The following is a 7807-nucleotide window of genomic DNA, read 5'->3' as shown; positions in this document are numbered from 1 at the left end:
AGTTCGTCCATTACTTTATCTGATGATATTTGGACATTAAAACATAAGTGATTCATGTACGAGTATGTTTATCTATTAAGGTGACCAGACGTCCCTTTTTCTGAAAGTCTTGTCCCGTTGGCCCCACCAAACCTATCTGGACGCTTATTTGTCCCGTGTAGCATTTTAGAGTTATTTTTGCTCTTGCAAGTTTCATTGGCCGAGCGAAGTGAGGTCTAAGATTCAAGTCGACGGTTTGGCTTTCTCTTAATGTTTGAATGTTCAAATGTTATATGTTGCGCATTACGGCGAAACGCGGTAATAGGTTTTCATGAAATTTGACAGGTAGTTCCTTTTAATTGCGCGTCGACGTATATACAAGGTTTTTGAAAATTTTTGCATTTCAGGATGATTAAAAGGGAAATGGAGCCTCCTATACAAAATATTAGAGTAAAAATCAGACTATATTCATCATAAATCAGCTGACAAGTGATTACACAGATGTGTGGAGAAGACAGTCTATAGCTGTATTTTCATAAGGTCTATAGTTCCAATCAGGTATTTGTGGATGAGAATACTGCGTGAGGTCTACTGTTCACAGAACTACTAGTATTTTAAATAATATATTCCAATTTATGATTATATTCTAATTGAAAATCTGACATTTTGAAGAAGATTCATTCATCAAGAAAATATTGACACTTGAGTAAATATCAATTCAATTTCAAGTGAATGACTATTTGTGGCTTTTCATTTTTTTTAAACTATACAGAGGTTCTGAAAAAACCGACAAACATGGTGAGTTGTTTCCTTGCATCAAAATGAAGAAAAATGTACTAGTAACCTGGAATATCGGGGACCGAGCTTCTGGAGTACAAAAGCATAAAAAATTTATTACGAAGGAAGAAATTATAATAACATTCATACAGAAATGCTCTATCTAATCACAGTAAATTAATTAAGAGATTAATTCCCAAAGGGAAGGCAAAAATTCCCCTCACAAAGGCCCAGTTGCACAAAAGCCGGCTAGATTTTAATCCTGATTAACTTCACGTGAACCAAGTCAGAGAAGACCTTTTCTAAAAGAGTATCTACTGTAATTAATCAGGATTGAAAAATAACCCGGCTTTTTTGCAACCGGCACTAAGTACTGATTGAATGATCACAAAAGTTCACAGCTGAGTCATATTTTGACACAGTCCACCACACATGAATTCGCTCACTCACTTCATCACCAACAGAAGACGAAATAATTATAAATCAGCTGTTTTTTCAAGGATGATTAATAATAATCCTTTAATGTCCTTCAGCGAGTTTTCCAATGGATGAGACCTAGTTCAATCGAGTCTTTATATTATAAACCTACTATGTTCTGAATTTCGTGAGAATCGTTAGAGTCGTTTTCGAGATCCGGTGGAATACAAACAAATAAACATCTAATCATCTAAACATCTAAACATCTAAACATCAAAACATCTAAACATCTAAACATAAACATCTAAACATCTAAACCTCTAAACATATAAACATAAAAAGAAGTTGCTTGTTAAATAGTATGGATTTGGGTCCTAAAATGCTTTATTACTGAGATAATAATAGAAGGAGATTTAATTTTTACTCTGATACGAAGAATTATCTTTGATATATTTTATACGAGAAAATTACAAATTAATATGGGAATATTACAAGAAAATACAAGTTGTACAAAGAAATATACACCATTAATGAGAATTCAAGATGATTTTTGATCATATCGCAATATATTTTGTGATTCAAAATTACTTGTAGAAGATCACTCTCCAATTTAATAACACAAACATCATTACCCTTGAAGATCCAGTCATTAATTTTTCAAATCAGTTATTCAACTAATGTATTCTAATCCTTTCTCAAACCGGTTCTCAAAAGTGACCGCTGGGCTAGCTGTAATAAAAAACCTGATCACCTGCAGTAACAAAACCCGGTGAGGTAACTGGGAGACTATCTCCACTCACTCTATCTCTCACATATTCCCTCTACTCCTCTCTTTCATACCCTATGGTCTGGAGATATACGTTCGGACCTAGAGGAATGATTGGAGAATGCTGGACCGCTGGAAATTTGAGAGAGTTGAGGAGAGAGAGAGTGATTGAGAGGGGATGAGAGAGAGATTTGACCTTGAAAAGGACGAGACCGTTTATGATGCAGCAGCCTGAGGTGTACTTGAGGAAGATTCTTTCTGTCAATATCCATGATCATCTCAGCAGTTTCCTTTTCTCTTTCATTCTATGTTTCTTCTTCTTCCAATGCTTCCCCTTTCTCTTTATCCTCTTTGTCAAGTATATCTATCCTCTAAATATCAGTTAGTTACATTGTTATGTAATCCAAAGCAGAGAAAACTTATCTTGGTGTGTTGGGGGGGGGGGTGGTTTCGTTCATTATGCAGGTTGTTTTACTCATTAATACAGAAAATGAATAATTATTATTAAACGAAAATCCCAATCAAATGCTGTAATTCACCCCGAAGACTTCTTCTACTGCAAATATTGACAACAGGGTAAACAGCTAGATTGAAACTAGATGAAGGGGTTATAATACAAGGGGTCCAATTGACATATTGTTAGTTTCGAGAAAATTGAGCTTTAAGTTTACTTACATTAATTAATTCTTCATTCATGAAATGAATATAAAAATGATATTCACCTATTCCTACAACTATTCAGCATACTTTCACTGTCAAATTAAACGCACAGTTTCATGTCTCAAATTGCTCTCCTTTCTCAATTATCAGCTAAATAGTGATAAGAAGTATCACTTGTACCAAACAAAACTCTATTGTCTAGCTACACATAAATCTATCAAATTTACCAGCAATTGAACAAAGATTAATGACCTCATTGCAATATTATATGATTCACTAATTGGTTCTTGAGGTATCTTTTGCTTGGTGACATGGCTTAATCAAGGTTAAATTTAATTTGATAGATACGAGCAACCGTTGTCCTGTAAACAAGGGAAACGAATAGAAATTTGGATACCCTAATTTTTTTCGGAAAGCAACACTTTCCTTACCTATGGTAATAGGGCAAGGAAAGTAAAAATATGATCAGATATACAGAAATTGCTCGCTCAATATAATAGGATAACGTATCAGCTGATTTCCTAAACTAACCAACTAATCAAAAATAACTTGGATCTACGTTTCAGAATACCCAAATTTCATAACTAAAAGTTAACTTATTAAACTCACTTACCTACTTATTGAAAGTACCTTACTAGCATCGCGACCATGATCATTTTCTTCATCCTGATACCCAGCTTTTCTTCATAAATCAGGATTTCAAATTTCTTCATAATCATTTTAATCTTATTTCTTCATGAGAGAAACTGAGAGTATCTCAACTTGAGAAACAGTCAAAATCCTACATGATTAACATGAATGCATTCCATTCAACAAATGCTGACATTTTGAAAATGAATTACACACCACGGTAGATAATATCTAATAGTGATTCCAGTACCCGAGCACTTTCTTTTTTCGATGGTCGTAAATTTTCGAAATAATCATAGTGAGGGTAGGGCTGCTTCTTCTCTCCATTCTGGAACGAATTGCGCTCATCAAGTTATGTAAAGAGTAGAATTAACTTAGGAAGAAGAAGAAGAAGAGGTAGAAGAAGAAGTGGGTGAAGTAGAAGAAGTAGAAGGAGAAGGGGAAGAAGAAGGATGAGAAGGAGGGGACGGAGAAGGAGTAGAAGAAGAAGGAGAAGGAACAGTAGAAGGAGGAGGAAAAGAAGAAGAAGAAGGAGGAGGAGGAGGAGGAGAAGAAGGAGGAAGTAGAAGAAGAAGAAGAAGACAGGAAAAGAAAAAAAGGACAGGAAAAGAAGAGAAGACCAGAGAAGAAGAAGAATGGAGATGAAGGAGAATATGACGGAGAAGAAGAAGAAGAAGAACGGATGAGGAGAGGAAGGAGAAAGAGGAGTAGAAGTAGAAGGAGAAGGGAAATTCGAAGGAGAAGAAGGAGGTGGTGGAGAAGAAGGAGTAGGAGGTGGAGGAGAAGGATGAGTTGAGGAAGGAGTAGGATAAGAGGAAGTAGAAGGTGGAGGATAAGAAGAAGTTGAAGGAGAAGGAGGAGAGAAAGAAGGATGAAGAGGAGGAGGAGGAGGAGAGAGTAGGAGAAGGAGAGGGAAGAGGAGAAGAAGAAGAAAAAGAAGAAGAAGAAGAAGAGAAGAAGAAGAAGAAGAAGAAACGATTATTGAGATAAAAAGAACATGAAACGTAATAGAGAAAGTGTAATCTCATCATCCTATGATCATCCGATCATCCTCCAAACATCACTCAAATATTATACCTATATACCCATGCAGTATATAGTTATAAATATATGCAGTTCACGGTACTACGGTACTATTACTATATAGTACTGTAGTGAGATTAACATACATCTGGCAGTATTCATTGAATGGAAACATCAATGTTATTTATATACGGAACCCTGACAGCTTGAGGTGGAACTTGCTGTAAGCAATGTCATGGTTATTAGGGTCAGAGTCAAGTTCATATAATATATATATATGTAATAACCGGTTGGTCTTCTTCGTTTAGTTAACATAATCGGTTGCATAACTATGTTTGAAGTCTAGCTTTCCAATATGTACGCCTACCATCAAAGTTATGCTACCATCTGTAGCTTTACATAAAATCACGTTTTATGTCGTTGTCCAATTACTGCTAATGGGGCCATAATTATGTACACTTATGAGTGTTTGTTTATGTAAGTATAAAAATGTAAAAATTGGTATCTAGCTCAATTCATGAATGATCTCGTTTCTAATCGTTTGTCACTTCCATTCAGATTTGAAATAGAATTAAGATATTTTCTCAGTGCCTTATCCTATTATATTTTAAGCAAGCAATCTCTGTAAATTTTTTATCTGGTCATCTGGATATTTATGTTCAACGGATTTGAAAACGGCTCTAACGATTTTCAAGAATTGGGAACATAGTAGGTTTAAGGTAAGAAAATTCGATTGAACTAGGTTTCATTCCTGGAAAAACTCGCTGAAGGACATGAAAAGGATAATTATTCATCCGTTGAAAAACAGTTGATAATTTCGTCATTTGTCGATACTCACAAGAGATGTGAGTACCTGTCTGGGAGAGAGACAGAATTATGTTCAGCTGTCTCACGGAAGGAATGAACGGTGAAGAGGAGAAGAAGAGGGAAGTATTGGAGAAGATGATAGGAAAAAAGAGAGAAATCAATGAAGAAATGTTACACAGACATGAAACAAACAAAGAAATAAGAATATAATGTGGCAAATTACAACAAAATATCGGGCCACAGAGCTTCGCCCGTTATTTTTATTTATTGAGAAACACAACACAATTCTTTAAAATGATCTTGTTTATATTTTACAGCTGGCTCTACGTCAGATTATGAATTTCGGGGATGAGATATTTCGATTTTCCACAGACGCACTTGCTCACTCACTTTTTTTATCATCCACAGACGACGAAAGTCTCAGCTGTTTTTCCAAGGATGCATTATCTTTAATGTCGTTCAGCGAGTTTTCCCATGGATGAGACCTAGTGCAATCGAATTTTTATATCATAAACCTACTATGTTCCAAATTTCGTGAAAATCGTTTGAGCCATTTTCGAGATCCGTTGAACATAGATAAACATAAATAAATATAGATAACTAAATATAAAAATACAAAATTGCTCGCTTAATATAATAGGATTCGAGATGAACCAAGATTGGTGGTGTTATATTGATTGAAATAAATCTGAGAGTGGTAAATGAATTTCCATGTTGTTTATGAAAGAATAATTGCACTTTCGAGTATGTCGATGTAATATTTAATCAAAATATCGCATCCCAGAAATTCATGAGATTACGTATAGCCAGCTGTGAAATATAAACACGATCATTTTAGAGAATTGTGTTCTGTTTATCAATAAATAAAAATAATGAGCGAAGCTCGGTGCCCCGATATTAGACATGAATACAGTAGTGCTTGGTTATAATTTCCCTAATACAACGTTCAATATGAAATAAAAATATACAAAACTCTAAAAAATGATAAAAGCATGGTATAGGTATCGTCGAACATACAAATCAAACTCACAAACGGACAAAGAATCGATCCTCAAAGTACAAACTCATTCAAATTTCGACGTAAAAACTTTGCTGAAAACTGTATGTAGTTTTCGTTATATCGACAATTTTATTATTAGACGAAAATCCATCTGTTATAATATCATTGTACAAAGAATATTCTTTCCTCAAATAGTCTATCGTTGGAAATAAGAAAGAGACTAATAAAGAGTTGCATTTGGAGTATAGCTCTCTATTGGTCTGAAACGTGGACTATTGGTAAGGCTGAGGAAAAGACTCTAAATGCTTTTGAAGTGTGGTGTTGGAGGCGTATGCTCAAAATAAAATGGACTGACGGAGTTACGAATGAGGAGGTATTCCAGAGGGCGGTGGAAAAGAGATCTCTTCTGCATTTTCTCAGGGACAGACGATATTCTTGGATTGGACACATAATAAGACAGGACACATTCACGTCAAGTATTCTGGAAGGTACAGTTGATGGACAAAGGGGTCGTGGCAGACCCCGGCTACAGTATTTGAGACAAATGACGAAGGATCTGGGTGCTATAAACTATATACAATGGAAGAGAGTAGCAATGGACAGATTTAGATGGAAGGCAGCCAACCAATCAAATGATTGAGCTGTAAGAAGAAGACAAAGAATATGGCTCAATACTCCTCCCTACATAACTAAAATGAACAATTAGCATTGAATTCCTTTCACAGAACATAGTCAAACAAAGCTCATACTATATTTCAAATTATTGCAATGATGAATAAATATTTAAAACACAAAATTGATACGATAATCTTTATTAAAATAAGGGAATCAACTGCTTATACTCGTACAGGTTAGGAGGTTATATTTATTTATTTATCACATTGTGTACAAATACTAAATGAGGAAGGCACAACAGGCTCATGCCCAAAACTGTCCCATTTCCAATTTATACACTATACTGTCAAAATAAAAATGTTGGTTATGTCACTTTCACTTTTCAAAATACAGTTTCCGCTCTTCAATACTCAGATAAACGAGCAAATTTTGAATAAAATAGATACTATTGGAGTCTTAAATCAAGAAATCTGGAACAGTAACTCAATAACTATTCAAAAAGTCTAAATTTAAAAACTTTACACTTTACGAGGTACGCGGATGACGCATCATTACGTCTGTACTACTGGACTGATCAACTTGACATTTTGGTATAGATTCTAAATTTACCGAGGATGGTTATAGCAATACTTACTATTACTTCAGGCCTCACAACTGAAGCTCTAACAAACTATGACGTCATCACATGTAGATCGATGATCTACTGGCGGTAAGCAAGCGAAATAAGAGCGCTGATTCTTGTTATCACATCTGATATGGTAATCAACAAAAGCTCTAATAAACTATGACGTCATCACATGTAAATCGATGATCTACTGGCGGTAAGCAAGCGAAATAAGAGCGCTGATTCTTGTTATCACATCTGATATGGTAATCAACAAAAGCTCTAATAAACTATGGACGTCATCACATGTAAATCGATGATCTACTGGCGGTAAGCAAGCGAAATAAGAGCGCTGATGAGAAGAAATAAGATCACATCTGATATGGTAATCAACAAAATTGGAAATACAAATTCAATTTTCACGGTCTTCCATTTCAATGAATATGGTTTGTTTATCATTCTTCTAATATTCGTTTGTGAAGAGTAATAATGAATTTGGGGTTTTAAATCATGGGATACTGTTGTGTAC

Source organism: Nilaparvata lugens, chromosome 3 (genome assembly GCF_014356525.2).
Source record: "Nilaparvata lugens isolate BPH chromosome 3, ASM1435652v1, whole genome shotgun sequence".
Classification (NCBI taxonomy): domain Eukaryota; kingdom Metazoa; phylum Arthropoda; class Insecta; order Hemiptera; family Delphacidae; genus Nilaparvata; species Nilaparvata lugens.
Note: the sequence above shows the minus strand (reverse complement) of the source record.